This window comes from Amblyomma maculatum, chromosome 5, assembly GCF_055883805.1.
Source record: "Amblyomma maculatum isolate TAMU_Amacu chromosome 5, ASM5588380v1, whole genome shotgun sequence".
In the NCBI taxonomy this organism is placed as follows: domain Eukaryota; kingdom Metazoa; phylum Arthropoda; class Arachnida; order Ixodida; family Ixodidae; genus Amblyomma; species Amblyomma maculatum.
Window position 1 is genome coordinate 119,244,117 of NC_139348.1, and position 23,907 is coordinate 119,268,023.

At 45.3% G+C, this 23,907-nt stretch overlaps 1 protein-coding gene across 4 annotated transcripts in view; it reads left to right on the forward strand.

Annotated features, from left to right (window-relative positions):
• The first annotated feature begins 823 nt into the window (after positions 1–823).
• LOC146189338 (uncharacterized) overlaps positions 824–23,907 on the forward strand; it is an 89,179-nt gene continuing 66,095 nt past the window's right edge. For 2 of the 4 annotated variants that reach the window (XM_084604187.1, XM_084604188.1), the window contains exon 1: positions 893–911. The gene's annotated coding sequence lies outside the window, so the exon portion shown is untranslated. Of the gene's footprint in view, positions 912–23,907 lie in introns of all 4 variants that reach the window. The other 2 variants (XM_084604190.1, XM_084604191.1) reach the window with 2 other exon arrangements.

Sequence of the window (23,907 nt, forward strand, 5' to 3'; positions counted from 1 at the left end):
CTTTCTGAGACACCATTATTTTCAAGCCATTATCTTCCGGCATGGGAACACAAGCTCTTTTTAAGTTTACATCTTACAATGTGAAACAGAAACATATTTTAAGATGCATGCTCAGAAATGTCTGATAATAAATATCATAAACAATCTTTTCAACTGCTTCAGTGATTTTCATTCCCCTGAGCAGGGGAAAAGGCTGTATGAAATTCTCACGGAACAGTGGCAGTTTTCATTCCAAGAAAAGCTTCGCTGTGGTCACTGTAGTATAATGTATTTATTGCAGCATAAAAAAAAACAGCAAAAGTATACCGTTATTTGCCCTTGTAGATGGTCACAATATGGGGATGAACACGAGCATAAAGCATCTTAGATTACGCTGACACTTTCCTTAAGCATATTGTTAAACCATCTGCTGATTACACAACCACGTCCTGAAGCACGATTCCGCTAGAAAAATTAACCCTTCTAGGTTCAATTTAGTTGTATCACTCGAACAGGTTTAAGAAGCAATGCTTTAATCCATGCTGCGCGAGCTCAGTTGAGGTGCCGAGCCTTTCGGACCGAATTTCCAACATACATACAAGCTCTCACCAAACTCGTGGGACCTGTAGAGTCTCTCTTGAAGCGAAATGCTTCACTAGGCTCGTGAACACCGCGCTTCGCATGAGTTGGAGGCCTAGATTTGCCACTTATGCGCATGCACGAAACTTAGTGACGTAATGCATGGCGCAGGTGGCCGCCGTCGCCGCTGACTCTCAGTCGCCTGATTTTTCGCCGCCGCAGCCGCGCGCTACTGTGCATGTGCGCCGCCACTTCTTCGCCTCGATAAGGCACGCTTGCTCACAGAACAGGTGCAACCACTTGCCATGGAAGCAGAAGAAGAGGAAACAGTCGGACGGCGCAGAAATGAAAAGGTAGATTTTTTAGCAAAATCCGCTCTTAGTGGACCTCTTGTTCCATTCATACATAATACCGTTTACTTAGCACGATTTCAAAATTTCCAACGTCTCCATCACCTCATAACGAGCCTCTCCTTTCTGCACCAGATTACCAACACATCAGATGGCCTTGGCGTGGACGCATGTGTGTTTCAAGGATATGTGTGGTGTCTATGACTCTCTTGCGCTGCAGATTACCGAAACTAAATCTGTATTTATATCGTTCGGGGCTATCCGCTACTAAAATCTGTGAGTCTTGCAAAGAGATTGAATCTATCCATCATTTTTTTTCTCTTCTGCCGGAGGTTCGCATCTCTCCGCAAAATTTACTTAGCAACTCCCCTTTCGAGATTAGGCTTTCCACTAACCATTCTAGTTCTCCTCTCCTTCGGAGCAAGCGTCAAGGGATATGCCTTAAAACCAGTTTGCGATTTCATTCATGATTACATAATTTCAACAGGTAAATTCCTATGCTAGGTACAATTTCAACTTTTCTTTTCCTTTTTGGTTTTCGAAATTCTAGTTAAAGATCCATATTTATCTGAAGACTCCAGTCCTTGATCATAATGATTTACAAACTACAATGCACCCTGGCTAATCCCCCGCCGTGGGCATGTGTCATTTTGGCTCAGGGCATCATCATCATCATCAACAACACCGATCCAGAAGAGGTAGCTTGTGAGTTGGGAGGGGAGTGAAGAGTTGCACTTGCAATTAAAGAAAGAGAAAATGCCACGAGTCCTTTACTCACTCCTCCTCGTTTACCAGTATTAATTTGCCTATCGCATCAATATGGAGAAATCTAAGTTAAGCAATCTTTCCTACCTATTTTTTGTAGGCACCGAAAAGTACTTCACACATAGATAGTGCTGTGCTTTGACTTTAGTGCTGATCAAAATTCGTATATTTGCTTCCTTTAAAGTGCGCTGCATATGTGGCTTTCTTCGTGCTCCCAAGCATGCCACCTGTTTGCTAAGTGTGTCGCACCAACTGATCACCGCTTTTAGGAACGACTTCTTAAAAAGTGCGCTTGTTTACACAAATAAGCATACTAGAAAGGTTGACTAAAAAAACTGTCACATAAAATAGTGTCAGTCACCTCACGCAGGATGAATACGTTTCAATTTAATAACGGGCTGTCCCTACTAGCCTAATGCAGCAGTTTTCGGCCTAACCTGGTTCATTATACATTACAACTTCTCTGTGCATTTATTTATTATAAAACGTTCGCAAGCTACTTAACTGACAAGTTTACGCTTGTCAGGAAACTAGCAGTCATATTTGATAGGGAATTATTCTATTCTATCTGCTAATTCCTTGTTAAATAAGGTAATTATGCTAATCTATCTGTTCCCCGCCGGGGTGGCGCAGTGGTTACGGCACTCGACTACTGTTCCCAAGTATGCGGAATCGAATCCCGGCCTCGGCGACAGCTTTTCGATGGAGGCAAAAAGCAAGGCGGCCGTGTGCTGTGCGATGTCAGTGCACATTAAAGAACCCCAGGTAGTCGAAATTTCCGGAGTCCTCCACTACGGCGTCTCTCATAGCCTGAGTCGCTTTGGGACGTTAAACCCCACCAACCAACCAAAGCAGCCATCGATTCTGAGTACAACATAAATATATTACAATATAAAGTGCTAATTTCATATTTGGGCAATGATTACAGTACTTAAAGAGTAAGTATTATGTAATAAATGTATGCCAACGTCGTAATTCGTATCTTTTATCCATAATAAGAATAATTCTTCAAAAAACTGATCAATATTCAATATTAAGTGTTGATTCATTAGGCGCAGCAATAAAAGACCCCAATTGATTATTTAGACATATCGACTTTTCTCTCGTTCTTTAAGCCTCTCAATAGTTGGTATTTCATGTTATGGGAACCTCTCGCCGTCTGTTTGGAATTGAGTCATGCACAGGTCCGGCAGCCGAGAGACCACCAGTGTTTTACACATATATTGTAGAATCACTACGCATGGTGCAGAACGCATTACCCAATTGTGACCCGAAGGAAATGTCCCCCACAGATATATGTGAAAACATAGCTATTCAGCGCCTGGATGATGGCCCGCGCAGGAAGGTTTGCAAAAGAAAGCGGAGGCCGTAGATCACAGCCTCCCTTCCAGCGGATGTCTGCGATTTCATTTGGTTACTAGAATGGCAGGCACTACCAACGGCCGACCGCCTTGCAGCGTGGGGCGTGGCGCGCTCCGCTTTATGCCCGCAATGTGGTCGCACTGAAACCTTAGATCATGCTTTGCATGAATGTTGTGTGGCGCACACATTCTGGCGCCTAGTGACGCGCATGTTTCATGCCAGAATGCAGTGGCAGAGTCGCCACAGAGACATTTTCATAGAGCTTGTCATGTGTATAGGCATGTACGTACTGTGGAGGCGGAGAGGCCTGGCTGTTTTGCGGGGGCGACCGCAAAAAGCCATGTTTCCTATGCTGCATAGATTAAGAACATTAGTATACACTCACTTGAATGAGGAACTTGTCATGCTGGGGGAGGAAGAATTCCTCCGACATTGGTCAGCGAGATTCATTGTTGTTGCAAATGGTAAAGTGACCGCGCCTATCCTTCCATACTAGGAAGATAGGCAAGTGAGAGAAATGTTTCAATGGTGTTATAATGAAATAGCTCCACAAAGCAAAAAAGCTTTGCATAAATGTTATCAGCGAAAGAGCATGTATATTTTTATGTATATTTGTGTATATGTACGTGATTGAACACCTCTAGAATTATTGATTTTTGTCCGCTAAGGCCCCAGACGGATACACTTGTGTTCCATAGATGTTTATGAAAAATAAAATTCCCTTCAACAGGGTGCTTCATGTTGCGCGTTTGCATCGAGTTTGAAGGAGTGCAACTTCCGCACCTCCGCCGATGTCCTTTCTTTTCGTGTTGAGGCCTTTTTGGCGTTAGCAGATTCTCGGCGTTGTAGCGTTGGCGTGATAGCACTTTAACTAGCATACAGGGAATGTGCTCATAGTACATATAGCATAGATGGACGCGTGATTGTCGTCGACGTTTTTCTAGATTGCCGCAGTACTCGTTCTGCCAACGTGTACGCGCCTGTCACGCGTAGTTTGAAAAACGAGTTCTTTCGATCCATCCCGACATACTCTCTCGATGACATGCCTCACATTCTGCTCGGGGATTTCAATTATGTTTTAGACAATGCGCGACATCACGAGACCTGGTCAGGGCGCTTTCAATTACCACACGAAGGAACTTGGAAAGCTAGTACGAGCTGCTGGTGAAGGGTGGCTGTTCCTGGTCCTACGGGGCTGGGACGATAGGGCAACGCCGCTTGCAGCGGGGGCTGGCCAGCCACCAACTTTTTATCTGTTGTAGGCCGTCATTGTACCCGCCACCACTTAGGTGGTGGACAACGGCTGCTGCGGCGCGCATCTTTCTTTCCCTCTTCTTTTTCTTTTTCCTCTACTTTCTCTCTTCTGTCTGCACGCGGCAGTGGAGGTGGCTCAGCTACCGAGCCAATAGCAGGCCCGTGTACTTACTGCTCCTGTTTCCTACAGCCACAACAACAAAGCTAGTACGATCATTACGCTCAGATGAGGCGTGGGTCACTTTTCACAGAGACCATTTCGAGGCAACACGAGTCAGTGGACAGAGCGCGAGCCGAATAGATCGAGTTTACATCCCCTCTGCCATGACACCTGACTTGCTACAGTGTGACATAAAACACTGACCAGACAACAACAAGTAATATGGAGACAGCTACAGACGGGGACCCTCCCCAATCCAAACTACAATCAAAATTCATAAATAAGGATACGAGTCCCTTCTGCCGGTTTGGCAGGGAGAAAGGCAACTTCGAGCATATGATCTGGGCGTGCAAAGCCCATAATCCTCCCTCAGAACTCTTGCCTGATTGCTCTGAAAAAAAAAAAATCAGAAGCTTGGGACAAGCTAAGGTTCAGCGATGACCCTGGCATTCAGTTCAAGGCCGTCGAATGGGCCGGCGTTGCCAAAAGTCTCCACGGCTTGCGGCACGCTAGCTGACTTCCCCTATTCCTCCCACCTATTGTGAATAAAGTTTTATCAGTCTCAGCAGCCATCAGGCCTTAAACTAAGATAGCACTTCCAAGTTAGGGTTATTCTGCTGGCAGCCCCAGGCAGTGCAAACACCCCCTGATGTGGCGCATAGATGCAGCGGTACTCCACGGTGAAAAGTGCATTGATGATATACGCTGAGAGTTGTGCTTGTCTGTGGACGCAGTTAGTAACGTAACCCCTGCTAATTGGGATGCGCTGAAAGCACGCTGGCGCGATGTTTTTGTGTGTGCGGGGAAAGCGCGGCGTATCCTCCTTACGACCATACTGAATGACGTTCTACGCCGTATGCGCATCGAACGTGGCGGTCAAACGCCTTCGCTCGCGATGCGCGAATATCTCGAGACGCTGCGCGAGCGTCACCGCATCCTCGAGGACAGTTCACGCGCATCACTCTCTGCAGGTCCGTCCAACGTGCCACTTGAGGATGGCGCAGACCTCGGACACGCTCGAGCCGTTATTCAGCGCACTAATAGGCGAACTCGCGGGGAGAGCGTCCTGCTTGCGGACTGTACTACGTCTTCGGATCCCACGGACATCCACAACTTGTTTATAGAACATCTCGCGGCCCTCTTTTCATCGCAAGGCCTCGACCAGGAGGAGGATTTTCGAGAAGCTGTCAGCTCCTTCTGTGGGCCTCTTTCTGAACTTCCAAAAAACGCAAGGTCAGCACTTAATGAGGCGGCAACTTTGGAGGAGGTGCGTTTTGACTTAGGCGCCATGAACCAGCCGACCGCACCCGGTTCTGATGGGCTACTAGCCGGCTTTTATTCTACTTTCTTTGAAATTCTCGGCCCTTCTTTACTTAGGCTCATAAATTGTTTCCTCGAGATCGGAGCCAATCCACCCTTGTTCAGTATCGGCTGTATTGTTCTATTTCCGAAGGAGGGAATGCCGCCGTCGAATCCATCATCGTGGCGACCGATTGCCCTCCTTGACACCGACTATAAACTCATAGCTACATTGCTCGTTCGTAGGGTGCGAATCTACCTGCAGGATTTGGTTAGCCCATACCAGTACTGCGGGGTACCTGGACGATCGGTGTTCGCTTCGCTCACACTGACGACCGATATCTTCGAATACGCTTGTGCCAAACGGATCGTTGGAACTTTCATTTCCTTGGACCAGGCGAAGGCTTTCGACTGCGTAGAACATGGTTACTTACTCGCCGTGCTCCGCTCATTTGGTTTTCCTGACGAATTCGTTCAGCTCTTACCTTGGTAGTAAACTAGTACTGAATGTACAAATTGGCGGCAGCTTTTCGATTACGCGGGGAGTGTGTCAGGCGTGCCCACTCTCGCCGGTAATCATACTTTCGTTCGACCCGCTGCTGCGTAGGGTCGCCGCGGACAGGCATATTCGAGGTCTCCCATCAGCAGAACATGAGACTGTCGTTGTACCCTCATACGCCGACGACATATCACTCTTCGTGCGTGACAGTGACAGTTTCGTTGTTTTTTTATCATCTTTTCGTAATACGGAGCTTTATCTGGAGCGCAGCTCAACACGAAGTAAAGCACTCCGCTTCGGTAAATTCAAGGGCCCTTAGACACTGTTGTTGTAGTGGCTGTAGGAAGGAAAAGAAAATGCACGGGACTGCTACTGGCTCTGTAGCTAAGCCACCTCCGCTGCCTGATTGCTTTATAGGAAGGGAAAGCTGCGGTAACTGTCTCGTTTTCTTTGTACACCTCTGATTCATTAAAAAAACTGATTCATTTATAGGAAGGAAAGGCGCGGTAACTGTCTCACTTGTTTCTGTGGACACCTCAACCGCGCCGTAAGGGAAGGGAGGAAGGTGGGAGTCAAAGCCGAAGGAGAGAAAGAGGAGCCGTAATGGAGGGCTACGGAGTAATTTCGACCACCTGGGGATCTTCAACGTGCGCTGACATCGCACAGCACAGGGACGCCTCTTCGTTTCGCCTCCATCGAAACGCAGCCGCCGAGGTCGGGTTCGAACCCGGGTACTCCGGCACAGTAGTCAGGCGTCTTACCACTGCACCACCCCGGTGGGGCCGGGTGAAGAGCCACCTGATTTATTTATAGGAAGGGAAAGGCGCGGTAACTGTTTCACTTGATTTGTGTGGACACCGCAACCGCGCCGTAAGGGAAGGGAGGAAGATGGGAGTGAAAGTGGAAAGACAGAAAGAGGAGCCGTAGTGGAGGGCTACGGAGCAATTTCGACCACCGGGGGATCTTTAACGCCGAGAAAGGAAAAGAAGAGGGAGAGAAGGACGCGCGCCGCGACAACAGCCATCGTCCACCACCGAAGTAGTGGCGGGTGCAATGACGGCCTACAACAGATAAAATTCGGTGGCTGGCTAGCCCCCGCCGCAAGCGGCGTTGACCTACCGTCCCTGTCCCGTATGGACAGGAACTGCCACCCTTAACCACCTCCCACCATTTCTCTTTAGACGACGACATACCGTTTGTGGATGTAGTGCGTGTACTTTGCTTGCTGTTTGAGCTAAGCGGGATTTCTCCCTGTACCTGGGATTTGTTCTCTCGCGAGCAATGCACGCCCTTTCTGACGCAGTGCGTTTCAACCTCACGCTCAATGCTAAAGTCAGTGTCGTCAAGACACGTGCGTGCGCTTTCACCCTTTATGTGGCGCGTATCGCGTGCGACAATCCTGCGCCGTGTGGGGAACAGACTCTCGTCCCTTACAGGGACTTCGGATGGCAGGACAGCGCTATCGCCCGTCACATCCTACACCTTTCGAGAGCAAGAGAGGCTTTGGCCTGCCGTGTATCCGACAGTGGCTCGAGTACTAGCGTTAAGGCTGGTGGAGAGTGATAAAATTATTGGAAAATGCAAAGTCGAAACATTTTACTTCGGTGAACAAGACGTGGTTGGTTAGCTTGAGACTTTAGATTAGATGCACTAGTGAAGTAGCTGTAATTAGAGTAAATAAAGCGGATGGCTCGAATTTGTACTGATTCGACAGTGTTAGCAAGGTATGATTGGTGCAGGTCCCAAATAGCGCATGCGTATTCTAATTTTGGTCGAACGAAGTTTAGGCAGGCCATAAGTTTTACGGAGCGAGAGGCAAGTTTTAAATGACGGCGAAGGAAGCGAAGACAGCGGTTAGCACCGTTCGTGATTCCAGAATATGGTCATACCATGAAAAGTCGCGGGTCAAGTTAATGCCTAAGTATTTGCAGGAGGAAGCACAGGAGATTACTGAACCAAATATTATGTAATTAGGCGGCGGGAAATGCTGTTTCGATGAAAAGATATGACAGATGTTTTGTTAGTATTGATTGACAATAACCACTTGTTACACTAGGATTCAATGTGATTTAGATCGTTTTGTAATACGGTTATGTCAGCAGAACTACTGATGGGGCGATAGATACACAGTCATCGGCAAACAAACGAATGTTAGATGATATATTATTTGACAAATCATTAATATAGATACCTTGAGGCACTCCGGAGACGACCTGGGACATTTGCGATGAACACTTGTTGGCGTAAACGAACTGCTGACGGTTAGTTAGAAAGGAATGGATCCAAGTTTGAACTGAGGGGCTTATATTTAGGCATAAAAGTTTAGAAAAAAGACGTTTGTGAGGAACCTTGTCGAATGCCTTCTCGAAGTCAATGAACGCTGAGTATGCTGGTATATTAATTTCACTGTAAGAGCTTATATCATTAGTAAATAGTGCTAGTTGGGTTTCGCAGGATAGACCATTTAAGAACCGTGTTGGCTAGGATGAAAGGAATTGATGGATTTTAGGAATTTAATTGTGCTAGAGTATATTACGTGTTCCATTAACTTCGAGACAACACTAGTGAGCGAGATAGACGGTAGCTTTGACATGAAGAAGACGGACCTTTTTTTGGAACCGGTACTTTTGCAGTATGTGCGATGCGTGTTCACGTCTTCCACTTGAGCTCTGAAGCGTGCCCTTCATAACTGGTTCACAGGGATGGAAAGGAATGGAAGTCTGTCAAACTTGTTTCTGTAGACAATCGCGTCGTTAGGGACGGAAGGTGGGAGTGAAAGTGGAGAGAGCTCCTTTCATAATAGGTTCACAAGTATGGACAGGCGCAGTATCTGTCACACTTGTTTCTGTTGACGCTTGAATCGGGCTGTAAGGGAAGGAAGGAATGTGGGAGTGAACATGGAGCTGGTTATGAGGGATAACGGCGACGACGACGCGAAACCTAGGAACGGGCGCCAAAGAGCTGCACTCTAAAACTGAAATGAGGTATGGCTCGACTGCACCCGCGGCGGTGCTGCAGTGGTGAGACGCCCGACTTCTGTGCCGGAGTTCCCGGGTTCGATTCCAAACGCGGCGGCGCGTTTCGATGGAGGCGGAATGAAGTGGCGTTCGTGTGCTGTGCGATGTCAGCACACTTTAAAGGTCCCCAGATGGTCGAAATTGCTCCGTAGGCCTCCACTACGGCTCCCCTTACTCTCTTTCCACTTTCACTTCCACCTTCCTCCCATTTCTTACGGCGCGGTTCAGGTGTCCACACAGCAAGCGTGACAGATTCTGGCGAATTCCCTTCCTGTGAACCATTTAAAAAAAATGGCGCGACACGGTTCGAGCGTCACAAAATATTTGTGACACACGGACGGCTCTCCTTTTCATGTGCATCGGACCGCCGGATGTGCGTTTCGATGGAGGCGAAACAGAGGCGTCCGTGTACAGTGCAATGCCAGTGCGTGTTATTATCCCCAGGTGGTCAATATACTCCAATGCCCTCCTCTACGGTTCCTGTTTCTCTCTTTCCACCTTCTCTTCATCATTCCTCCCTTTCCTTACGGTGGGTTCAGATGTTCACAGAAGTAGTGTGACATATACTGCGCATTTCCTTTCCTGCGAACCCAATAAAAAGACATCCTGGAAGGAATGCAGTTTGCCTTTTCCTTAACGAATTTTGCCCTTACGACATTAAGATTTCTTAACTAATTTGGGATTAGCCACCCGGAACCTTCCGTAAACTGCTGCATCGAAGTGAATTTTATACAAACCTTCGAAAGCCAGGTGCACTGTCGGTTTACTTTCTGCTCAATAATAAGCGCAAACAAATCATTTTCACTCCAATTGGTGTATTAGCCGAAGGCACAGCAAGAAGCAATGCCCGTGCAGGAATCCGTTCACTGCACCACGGACTCACTACTTCCTTATGTTTCTGCTCAATAATAAGCGCAAACAAATCATTTTCACTCCAATTGGTGTATTAGCCGAAGGCACAGCAAGAAGCAATGCCCGTGCAGGAATCCGTTCACTGCACCACGGACTCACTACTTAAGCGCAAACAAATCATTTTCACTCCAATCGATGTATTAGCCGAAAGCACAGCAAGAAGCACTACCCGTCCAGGAATTTGCTCACTACACCACAGACTCACCACTTCCTTATGTTCCCATGATGTATAGCGCGGATACTTGCATGAGTAGACAAAATCAATTCTGGACTTGTACAGTCGAGTATAGCAAAACTCTATGAATCACAAAGATAGTGCCTACTTCTGCACTTTGTTTCTTGCCGTGCTTTCGGCTGTTATACCAAGAGGAGTGAACGAGAAACAATAATTATGTATGAAGGGAAGCCCGGATGATTGGTTAGCGCTCATTATAGAGCAGAAAGTAAACCGATAGTACGTCTGGCCCTCAAAAATAAATTATTTTATACAACTGCCACTTCAATGAAGCCGTTTACGAAAGGCTTCATATGGCTAATCCCAAATTAGTTAGCAAGTGTACCTGTCGTAAGGACAAAATTCGTTAAAGAAAAGGCAATGAAGTTAGCTCTTACGACAGAAAGCCTTACTAACTACATTGGGATTAGCAATGCGAAACCTTCTGTAAACTGCTTCATCGAAGAGATCACTGCTTCCGTATGTTCCACCATATTTTTATCAGTTGGCCGTCATTGTACCCGTCATCGATTCGGTAGTAGACGACGGCAGTTGCGACGCGCATCCTTCTCCCCCTTTTCTTTTTTTTTTTTCGATGTATTCTCTTCTGTCCACACGATGCAGCGGACCCGCCACCGCTAAGGTGGTGGATGATGGCGGTAGCGGCGCGCGTCTTTCTCTCCTCTTTGTTTTTTTTTCTCTACGTTCTCTCTCCTGTCCGCACGAGGCAGCGGAGCGAAACGAAGAGGCGTCCGTGTGCTGTTCGATGTCAGCGTACGTTAAAGATCCCCAGGTGGTCGAAATTACTCCGTAGCCCTCCACTACGGCTCCTCTTTCTCTCTTTCCACTTTCACTCCCACCTCGCTCCCAGTTACCGCGCCTTTCCCTTCCTCAGGCAGCGGAGTTGCCTTAGCTACAGAGCCAGTAGCAGGCTCGTGCATTTTCTTTTCATTCTTCCTTCAGTCGCCACAACAACAACTTCCGTATGTTCACTTATTTAACAGTAAGGCAGGCAGCCGCCGACATATTCGCTGTTGTGAATAATCTGAGTGAGTGGTGCATGTTTAAGGTTTCATAATCATGCTGTTTACTGATGCAAGTTTGTACCCCAAAAATTCAGGAGCCACTGTAGCTGTGGAATTCAGCTGTTTTGGGAGACTTTAGCATATATTGTTAGATTTTTAAACAGATTCTTTATACAGCTCCCGTGTGCTGTGCGATGTCAGTGCACGTTAAAGAACCCCAGGTGGTCGAAATTTCTGGAGTCCTCCACTGCAGCGTCTCATAGCCTGAGTTGCTTTGGGAGGTTATACTCCACAAACCACAAACCAAACCAAACCTTCTGTCGAAACTCTGTCGTACCAGTAATAGTCCGCACCGCATGTTCGAAATAATCGGGGCTGTATGAAGTAATGGCATGATGGTAATTTTTGTTCCAGGGTTTTTTGTTGGATTGATGGCGAGTTCATTATTTTAACGAATTAAACAAATAGAAAAACAGTTTGGTGTCAAAATGCAGAGAATAAAAGCCAATGTTTGGAGATGATAATTACGAAATATAGAGTGCACAATTCAATAAATAAACATAATATGGGTTCAAAGGTCCACACTGTTCAGAACCGAAGGCCGACGATTGCTGATGCTTAGTATCGGAGTATTAAAAAATATAGCGGAAAAATTGTCCATACGGGAAACGCTATTGCGGATACTCTCCACGGCAGAACTTATTCGTTCTTGTCAATTTTGCTTTGCTGAATGGCTCTCATAATAGCAGTGAGTGTCATGTATTTCAAAATTATGACTCAAAACTATAAGTTGTCCGAGGCTGTTGCTTGATAAGGTCTGATTGATTTGATCTTGAAAAAGATCTTTTCCTGCTTTGCTTTGGCTTAGATTGTAAACCCGTGCCATTCTGGAAGGGTAAAAATATTAAAGGTCATCGCTGAAACTACTTGTGCGAAGTCGGAAGTATTAGCGCCGCCGTCACGTTTAGAACCACCTACCCTAATGGATCACCAGTTACGTTAACAATATTATCTTATCTCTTCTAGAATGGCGCTTATTGAACCTTTTTTTTTAATCACGAGGAGCACGGGCATGTACTTGCTGGAAAGTGAAGTGGAATCTTCCTTCAATTGCGACAACAACTTGCATACGTTAACTTAATTAACAGTAAGGCAGGCATCCGCCGACCTATTTGTTGTTGTGAACGATATGTCAGCGAGTGACATATGCTTACGTTTTTATGATCACGCTGTTTACGGATATAAATTTGTACCCATGAAATTCAGGAGCCCTGTGGCTGTGGAATTCAGCTGTTTTGGGAGTCTTCGGCATACAGTTGTTTGATTTTTAACGAATTCTTTCGAACGTCGTACTAGTAATAGCCCGCATCGCATGTCGCAAATAATCGGGGCTGTGTGAAATAATTGTATCATGGTAATGTTTTGTTCTAGGGATTTCTGTTGGATAGATGGTGAGTTCATTGGTTAAAACAATAAACAAATGGAAAAACAGAGTTCTATGTCAAAAGGCTCAGAATAAAAACCAATGTTTGAAACCTTGTTTACCTGATCACTAATTATCGCATTTTGATTGTCTTCTCACTAACTAGCTGTCATTATCCCATTCCTAAATATTTTCATCGTTTCTGTTAACAATAGTAATCTCATCATATCTTATTATCATTACTCACTACTTAAAAATAAAAACTAACTAAAAATTGTGCGTACCAGCAACGCTATCGTGCGCTCTCTCAAAGGCAGATCTTTTGCGTCCTCGTCATTTTGCTTCGCTGATTGGGTGAGAACGCATCACATGTAAGGTGATGGCCTCACAACGGCGAGACATTTTGATGAACGATAAATTTCAACATAGCTTTGGGAGCACTTCCGGTCAATTTATTCACGTGAATAAATAGCTGCATATTGGCATTGGCCTGTTGCTAATATAGTTTGGCTTTAGAGTCTCAATGAATCCTAAGTCATTATTGAATGGTCTCAAATAAATATTTGCATAGGGTTTCAAGATTTTAGCCCGCCGTTGAGAAAAATGATATCCTTTGACAGGCGGCGCGCGCCACGCATTCTGGCGAACCACTGCTTGTACAGAGAACATTGCTGTGAAGTCTGGTAATCTGTTGCGCAGGGTGGCAATGACAGGAAATTGGGCGGTGCTCAGTCGTGCAGCTAAGCATCCTTAGCATAATTAGCATCTTTAGCATAGTATAATAAGCAAATGACAGGCTGTTCTCTACCTTTGTGTGTCTAGTCTAGAAATGATAGAGCGGGATGTTTTCGTTTCTCTTGCGGTCAGGCTGAGAGAAATGCACGCCATGCGATAGCAAAGGGTGAAAATTGAAATCCAATAGCATTTTAGATCCTGCCACAGACTCGCATGCAGTTGTGTGCTTTCCACACCAATAGCATGACTCCACTCCACTTCCCCGCAAATATATGCCCATGTTTTCGTGATTTGAAAAAAAAAAAAAAAAAATGGGGCAATAAGTGCCATTCTAGTAAAGCGGAACACGTTAGAATGGGGTTTCAAATGACCTGCTGAAGTACTAATATCGATCACACCGATGACAACCTTTATTTTCTTTAGTGAAATATAACTGCATGAAGTTTAGTCATTTTATTTGAGCTCAGAACAGCATCGCAATTTTAAGTTTGTTCAAGTTCAATTCAGATTTTATGCAATTTCAATTTTTTACTTTATGTGCGAAATTTTAGATCGCGTTTTTAGTATCAGTTGCTTTTCCTTTTTTTTCCTCTCCTCAACTGCCAGCCTTCTTAAGGGCAAGACAGGAAAGCAATGCAACCAAAACGTCGAAGTCAGGATCTTCGTTCATACAGCTAGTTTAGCGCCATCGCAATAAACATTGCTGTAGCGCAACAGCAGATATTTTATTTTGACACGTTTCCCGAGTGGCGCAGTGCTTAAGGTCTCGACTACTGTTCCCAAGGATGTGGGATCGAATCCCGCCCCAGGCGGCCGCTTTTAGTTGAAGGCAGGAAGCCAGGCGCCCGTGCGCTGTGCGATGTCAGTTCACGATAAAGAACCCCCGGATGGTTGAAATTTCCGGTGTCATCCACTACGGTGTCTCCCATAGCCTAGTCACTTTGGGACATTAAGCGCCTGTAACCAAACAAGACATTTTGATGTATCTTTTTTTACTACTGCGTTGATAGAAACGTCGTAATCGAAAAGGTAGAATCTGATGTGCTTAATCGAATTCCAAGTATCAGGTGTAGCGCTCTGATGTTTTCAATTGACTTGTTACAACGGCGAGGTTCAAAATTGTGAAGCCTAATTATAAGCTGATAAAAGGACAATTGCGCTTGTTACACTATTACCAAGTAGAAAAATCCTGTTACTTTCAACACAATCGCTTTAATCTCGTCGCGCATTGGCACATGGCCCATATTGATGAGTTAGCTCTTCTCCAATAGCAAACTGAATATACTCCCTTCGACCACGCTCTGTGGTAGACGTAGACATATAGTAACCGCCTCGGTTCGGCAAAAAATGCTTTAAAATACATGTGCGACTTCCCATTGAAGAATACCGATGACATATTCCCAGGTCGAGCGGATGTGCTCTATGCGGACACAACAACCGTTCAGTACGCTCTACGACTGTATCTTAATCCTTGATACAAACGCGCTGAAAAATTCGATTAACTTCCTGAAGAAGTTCTCAAAGAAAACGTGATATATTTTAGTATGCGTTAAGTGCACCTCTTATATGAAAGCCAATTAACAGTGAGGTCAGGCAACACCTTTCGTAAACAGGCAGGAAAAGCGGCTCCATTAAGCGAGAACGAAAATTGCTCGTACAGTTAAACCTCAAACAGGGGCTCGTTACAAGCAAATCTAGTGAGAACGGCAGGCAAAACGACATCAAAACTGTGTATAGCCACCCTGCTTCAGTATTCTGGAAACCAAGTAGCCGAGCTTTCTACGCTTGGTGCGAAAATGTTTCCTAATATTTGTACAAGAACAAAAACCTTCAAAGTGCTTCCGTGTGTTTTAAATATTATGGGTATCAGTACGAGACATTATAGTCACACCATCATGACTGATGTGACCAGACCCTCTTTACCAGTACTCTGCTTACTACAGAAATAGAAGTTTTCGAAATACGCGGCTAACTGAAACATAACCTGGTTAATAGGATACATTTAAGAAATACGAACGTAGTCTGCGGCTTGTTAAGTGACTTATAAACAATTTTTCTTCTCCTTGAGCGTCGAAAAGCGTGGCGCTAATAGCAGACTATCGTTTTATGGGGAAAGGGACTGATAGATTAGGAACGCACTGTAATTACTACGAGCCACCAATTGGGGCTGCAGCCATCAACTGACGTTAACTTACTTTGTTTCCTTATTAATCATCGCTGCATTATCCAAAACCACTATCATACATCACGCTAGAAGACTCAGCATTAGTTGAGTGGCGCAGTATGCTGGATGATAATATTCTAACCGAGACTTCTTTACTTTTCTGTTTTGTAAGCCTGAATTCTAATTCTGTCTCAACACCTGCATCGTCGCCCCTTCCCCTGAACATCATGCTTGTGTGACTCGTTGTCGCTTTTCCGCATGCATAATTATTTCATGACATTAGTTTTTACGTCTACTGCGCAAACTTGATGTAGGTTCAGCAGCACTGATAGAGGCTTTGTAATCCTTAAAAAATTGCGAGAAACGTTCCATGAAGACGGTAGAGCGCAAAGCAGGAAGAAGACGACACACGAGGAAAGCGATGTGTAAAAAGGAGTGGTATTAACTGAAAATAAATGACGACATCTTAGCATTGGAGTCCGATTTATTCAGTCGCATTGATTATATACTCTTATTGCTGTCAGTGGCTGATTAGGTGAGCCTTACAAAAATTTAATTATTTGCGGTTGCATAATGCAGCACTAGAGGTTTTAACGCGCTGATGAAACGAATGAGGACGAACATGGAATGTACTTCGAATAAGGGTTGTTACTTCATAATGCATGCCGCGATTCAATCACTAAAGAACTAAGTGAAAAATGCAATTCGGCAGGATCACAAAAGCTTATCCTCACGAATGCTACATAGAACACCTGGCAGCATGGGCTTATACAAGGCTGCAAGCGGAACTTGTGAATTCTTCAGCTGCAGGTGAATGTCGGCGCTGCTGATGCATCGATGCGTATGATGATGAAATCAGAGGGACGTTGAGCAGTAGATAAACTGATGAGGCCCGGTAAAAGTAGCTATTGTTGGGCAGGTGTTGTCTTGCTAGTTGTGCTCGTGGTTGCCAGTTGGACTCAATGCTGCTGTTTTGTGCTCGAGGTGGGCGAAAACACTCAATATAGTTCCCTTTTAGTTGAGTGGCATTACAACTCAAATCTTGCGTCGAACAGTATAACCGAGAATCATGCTTTTTGTTATGTTTCGAAATTTTTCTCCTCGACACACTTTCGTCTCTTTTGTTTCTGCGGCACGGTAAATAGCTAACATATCCTGTTCAATCCCCTCTTTGCACCATCCGGATTTCCCTCGCATTAACACTTAATGTGGTGCAGAGAAGGATAAGAGTCATTGAACAATAAACAGGTGTCTCTACGCCTAATCCAACACATGAGATTATATAATAATTATCATCATAATTATCATCATCATCACCATCATCAGCCGGACTATACCCACTGCAAGGCGAAGGCCTCTCACATATATTCTCCACTTAACCCGGTTTTGTGCTAGCTGCATCCACTTGACCCCTGCGAAATTCTTAATCTCATCCGCCCACCTAACTTTCTGCCGCCCCTTGCTACGCTTACCATCCCTTGGAATCCAGTTTGTTACCCTAATCGACCATCGGTTATCCTCTCTTCGCGCTACATGTCCTGCCCAGGCCCATTTCATATTCTTGATTTCCACTAGAATGTCAATAACTTGAGTTATTTCTCTGACCCACTCTGCACGCTTCCTATCTCTTAATGTTACCCCTACCATTTTTCTTTCCATAGCCATCTGCGTTGTCCTCAACTTAAGTAGAATCCTCTTGGTTAGCCTCCACGTTTCAGGCCCATAGTTGAGTACAGGTATATAATGATAAGCTTTCAGGAACCCCACGTTTCACCTTCGCCAGTCCTGGTACTATTGTTTCGCTACGTGCACTTGGGATGGCGCATGGAATAACTAAATTTACGATTCCATTTTTATTGTTCAATGGAAGATTGCATCCCAAGGCGGGAATTTGCAGTATCGTTATACGGTTTACGCAAGCTTGAGTTAGCCTCTTTTCTCCCTCTTCAATATATAATCTCTCATGCCCCCGTATTCCATAACTCTACACCGATGTGCCATTTGGCCTTACTTAATTTCGAAAGTTTTTAAATGCGTTTTATGTCTATTATGTTGTTCACGCTCTCCCTGCACGTTTCAGGTGAGTCTATAACAGCGACGACGTTACTGGTACACCTGATGTGCAGTAACCGAAAACTATGGTGGGCGACTGGGCTTCTGGCGGGTTTGCAGTGGCGATGAAAGTGATAACTAGTGCGTGCTTTAAGTGGTCTACCATAAATGCAACCGACACCTTTTTGGGGTACCGAGGTAATTGCTTTACATTAAGTCGTATCCGATTCATGCGGGTTAAATAAAGCATTCACCTATGTATCTTAACTACGCAGCCTACCGTTCAGGCTATTTCTCTTGGACAAGGCATTGAAATCCATTGCCTTGCCCATAGGGCACGAGAGGTTCTCCTTGGATAGTATACCACCTAGGTTAGTTGCCAAGGTAATTCTCTGTAGGGCGTGCATGACCGGGGTGATTGTTTTTAGTCTGCAGTTGTGCGTACTCAAAACTGCTTTTAAACGTTCGGAATAAGCATTATGTACCGATCCCTTGATTAGTGTTCCAGTCAATGTCGGGTAACCAAAACGCTCCTGAAATGATTTCCGTTTGACTGCGTCCAAGCCGTTTTCATCGGCTTATCTTGGCTCGTGTTGGGGAAAGTTACTCAATTGACATCGCCATGGATGACCTCTGTACCAAAATTGTAACTTCTTTTTCCTTGCGTGCCCCGAGGCCCTGGTATTTCATTCCAACGCGTGTGTAGTAACGTATGCAGGGACCACTGGCAGTGCTGGGTGCCGCCGGTTACTGCAATGGTAGAGTTATGCCTTGCATTTGTTGCTGGATGTAGTGTAGCGTGTTCTGAAGACGCGTTCCCTCTATCACAGTAACATAAATGGCATTGAAAAATTATTTTTGCTTCGGGCACATTAACAGCCTCTTAGGCTTGCTGCCTCTTAAAACAGAGTTACGGGTACGCAAAGGAGTTGCGCATTCCAGTGTTGGAAAGAAATTATTGAAACGTGCAACTCAAAAGCACCAATACCAGATGAAAACCACAAAATCAATATTTGATCGAACATTCCCGCGAAACGCACAAGGCAGAATAGATTTGTAATAAGGTTACTGTTTGTCTACGCTAGTGTGGATATCAGTGATTGATTGCTTTCCTAGTAATATTCAATATTTTCATCAAAGGGATAAATATCGCTAATAATATTTTTAATCCTTATATCAGATCTCGAAATATTGTTAGGAACACGTTTTCTCATTCGATTGGAAACTCCTTAATACGAAGCGTCCATTCTCAGGAATATTCAGTGTATCTTGTGTTGACTGACATTAGAGTGCAAAAACACTTCTTTTTCTGGAATACTTGTAAGAGTCTGCGGACATTTTCACTCGCCGAAAGACGTCGTCTGCTTCTTATTGGCTGCCGAACTACTCTGCGGTCGAGTGTACGCTCATATGTCCTGTTCTGGGCAGGTTGCCACCTCAGTTCCAACATGCATATTCATGTCGTGCCGATAGTAAGTCTTACATTTGCTAGCAATTTGTAGCATTTACCCCGCCACTGGAATACAGCTAGAATAATGAGGTTGTTATTCGTCATGTCGGTTCACATTACCTTCCCGGCATGCACTTGATGATGTTTAGACTACAGAACAGGACTACTAATTGTCCTGTGCGCGTATCCTGTGCTCAAGTTTGATAACTTTATGCGAATAAAATCTACTAAAATCCTAAATACTTCTGCGAACTGTCTGAAAACAAGTATGTACCTTTGATTTCCATTTATTTGTAGGTTGCATGACAGCAAAGTTAAGTTTTCTGGTCTTCAGAATAGTGGAAGAGCCCGGAGATATCGACCTCCTGGCGTTATATATAGCGCACTAGCACGGCATAGTACACGGGAGCATTGATGATTGCTTGCATCTAAAAGTGGCCGTGGTGGCTGGGATCCGATTCCACATCTTTGGGCACAGCGGTCGAGTGCCCTTGAAAAGTAAAGATATCACCAAGCGTGTAGCAAAGTGCATAGAAGTGAACATGAACGGGAAACGGGATGATTTAACGCGGTCCCACCATGCCCTTTAGACGAAGCTTAGGGAAAGCGCAATGCATCAGCAGTGAGGAAAAATATGCTTTTAACGTATTCAAACCGAGTAGGGCACGAGAAGGCACTTTGCGCGCAGAATGAAGATCATAGAGACGACGACGTGCAATACAAATTGCGAGAGTGTTCTCAATCCGCTTGTGGGTGATCGGCTGCCGCGATAGCTGCGACATTGCGTACTCGTTCCCAGGGTAATTTCGATGCGAATCCGCTCCACTCCGACACGTTGCTCTTTTTAAGGCGAAAGCATTCGGGCTCATAGAGTCGGCGTTCATTCGTCCGGCCACACAATATCTGTCCGTCAGATGACGTCATCACCCGAAGCCGAAACTAACGGCCTCAGATAAGTAACAATTCGCTCTCCAATGAGAATCGAACCTCCCTACCTGTATCCCGAGTCCAGCACTTTAACGGGATCATTAAACACACATCATAATTCTCCTTGTCTGCAGTAATGATGATACAAGTGATGACAATGACGCTGCAATTAGTGATAATATGAAAGATGGCAATAACGATCAAAATGATGCTGCAGTTAGTTTATAATAATAATGAGAGCACATCTGACGCACCGAGTGCAGCAGCAACATTCAGGCTTTCGCCATTCTGTAGTGCACACTCAAGTGCTCCCTGAATTTTTTAGTGCGAAGTCTCTAGAAATAAACATAAAAAGTTAGAGGGTTTTGCTAGGTTCGGTTCGATGTTTACTCTTGTTTGCCCAATGATAGCATATGAGAGCAGTTTTATTTTAATTACCCATGACGTCATGCTTTGACTGCAATGGAAGGATCTGATGGGCCAGTGAGGAGCCAGGCATAACAAGCTCGTTGGACGGCTCTAACAATTGGATGAGTCTTTTGGAAGTAACATCATCGCACATGAGAGTGACGCCACACTGGTGCCGACTCACACGACGAGTTATGGTTGGAGCACTGCGTTGGCGTAGACATGAACCTGCTTCGTTTGTAACTTCAAGATCTGGGGAATGAGCTAGTGTGATTTCAAACATGGTTGTGGGGGCTACATAAACGCGCTAGAACTGCACATATTTAGAATAGGTATCTCACATTCTTTATCTAAGCGTGTAGTAAAACTATAATACATGGATAACTGTAGTCACATTTCGCATTAGCGAATATTGCTATCGTCAGCCATTTCATTTGCAGAGCAGATAACTTGCAAAAGTAGTCGATGAAGGTCTGTGTTCTTAACGGCGCCTGCTGAAACAAACTGAGCTGTGTGTACTCCGGGCTGTGCGTGTACTAGGTAGCTGCTGGAATGATTACGAGCTGATCCGTATTAGGCCTGAGCGGTATATATTTACAAACAGCTCGCAGTCAACTCCGCACGATATCCATACGAGGAAGGATGAAGCCGGAGTGTCCGTCGTGTTGGCTTCACGGTGGTACACGATTGCTTGCGTGTGAAAGAACAGAAATGCCGAACTCTGGCAGAGCGAGCATATTAACTCTAGTTTCCCGAGCTCCACGAGAGGCTGTGTCTGGTATGCCACCTTTTCTCACTAGTGTGAATGTGGCACGCCTTATGAGAGCCGCCGCGTCAGCCCGGATAGAGGGTGAAGGCTGACTTTGCAGGAGCTCCAGTACAACGCAGTACTGATCGCGCGCAGGCCACTTGCTAACTACTTGTGGCGTCATCTAACCGTAATTAGGATGAAGCGGGCAAAAACCTTTATTTAGTGAACGGGGGGACCCTCAGGCTAGAATCCCATTGGCCGAGGCTGCAGTAACAGCGTGGGAAGCCAGCTATTGCTGGCGCTTTTGACAGCGATGCTGCAGGGCGGCCTCCTAATCATATATGCAGGGGTGAGGAAGTGACAGAGAGAAGGAGTAACCTGGTACGCCCAAACCATGTTCCAGATCGTTGCCTACTCATCGCAATGAGAGCAGTCAGGGGAATAAATGAGGGTTACCAGAGGTTTAGCCGCCAAGTTAAATGCCGAACGTCTAGCCCTTCTTAAACTTCGTTATAACGAGCGAAACCACCTCCCGTGGCGGCTCAGTGGTTGAGAGGTTCATCTGCTGAACTCGAATACCCCCATGAATACGATCGGTTCAATTCCGCTTTTATGGCTCTGCTCTAGTATGAAATATTTCTTCTAGCAAGGAGGTAAGTCACTGGTCAGTCATAAGTTCTGTCACACTCTCTGCTTGGTGGCGAATCTGACAGACCCATCAGAGAGACCTGCACTTCGGCCCCGCTATGCCGAACTTTTGTTTGAATTCCCCGCGCGACGTCGTCACTTGCTTGCTGCTCACTAAACAGCATAGAAAATAGAGCGATGGTCCAAACGCTATACGAATTTGCTAGGATCTGAATCCGGGATAGTGCTTTCTCACTAAGAGTAAAACGTGAATGGGCCTATCTAGCTAGTACGTCCGGGATTTTCTAAAAACTCGATCGACGCGTTCATCCAACTAAGCTTACTTATTCAGATTAATGCGCAAAGTTTCCCAAGTTGGTAAACACCTCTGGCTAGTATTATTTGGGATAAGAAAGGCGTTGTATCTGTTTCACTTCTCGGTGGACACCTACACTCCAATAATAATAATAATAATAATAATAATAATAATAATAATAATAATAATAATAATAATAATAATAATAATAATAATAATAATAATAATAATAATAATAATAATAATAATAATAATAATAATAATAATAATAATAATAATAATAATAATAATAATATTGACGATAATACAGTAGTAATAATAATATTAATAATAATCATAAATTGGTTCACAGGAGAGAAAAGACGCAGTATCTGTCACACTGGTTCTGAGGACACCTGACCCCGCTGCAAGGGAAGGGAAGGGAGGAAGCCGGGCAGAAAGTGAAAAGAGAAAAAGGGGAGCCGTAGTGGAGGTCTTCCGAGTAATTTCGACTACATGTATCTTGAACTGGTATCGGACAGCAGAGTTTTTCCCCTGATGGGCCTGGGGCAGGTGGGTCACCGCCTCTTGCGGCGGGAACTGGCCTGCCGCAGATTTTTTATCTGTTGTAGGTCGTCATTGCACCCGCCACCGCTTCGGTGGTGGACGACGGCTGTTGTAGCGGCACGCGTCTTTCTTTCCCTCTTCCTTTTCTTTCTTTTTGCTTCACCAAACATAAAAAAGGAGCTCAAGGGCATTCAGTGCACTACAGTCACATAAGGTCGCATGCCTGCGCTAAGAGAAACAACAAAATCAAGACTTCAAAGCTTCGCGGAGTTATCAAGGCTTCGTCATCTGTACCTATTGAAACGTGGCAAGAAGGTTAGCTAGAGAACACAACGACTGGTGACTTGCGTGAATGTTCGGGCAAACGCCAACCTTCTCGTAGCACCAACTACCATTGCTACAGCTCCGTCTTCCTTCTGTGTCACTACTGTTGATTGCCGTCTTATTCAACATCCAGCGACGCAGGGCATATATGTAACATTACCCCCCCTCCCTCCCATCCCCCCACGAAAGGCACAGTCCCGGTGCGCAGTGTGTCGAACTACTGCAGGTGTAGTACGGTTTCATTCGGGTGACATGAACGATCTCGGTACGTGGCATAGCGGATTGTTGCGGCGGATGCACAGGGGTGATCTCATATGTCACAGGAGTGACTGGCCTTAAAACACGGTAGGGTCGTCTTGCGTAGAGTGGCAAGAGCTTCTCACATAGCCCAACTCTAGGAGCGGGAGTCCAGAGCAAGACGAGAGAGCCCATAGCGGCGTTTTTGGCAATTTCGGGAGGAAGCTAGTCGGCGGCGAGCAATAACGCGGGCGGAGTCAGCTTGATATATGGCATCACGAACATAGGGACTGGCATTAATGGTGGGAGGCAGTACGCTGTCAAATGGAAGGTGAGGGCCGAGGCCGTATTGAAGATAGAAGGGTGAGTAGCCCATTGTGTCGTGACAGGAGGAGTTATATGCGAATGTTACAAACGGCAAAGTAACATTCCAACCACGGTGATCATCCGATGCATACATTGACAACATTTCATGAGCGTGCGGTTGAGGCGTGCGGTGAAGTCTTTCGTTTTATTTTTTTATTCATATTTT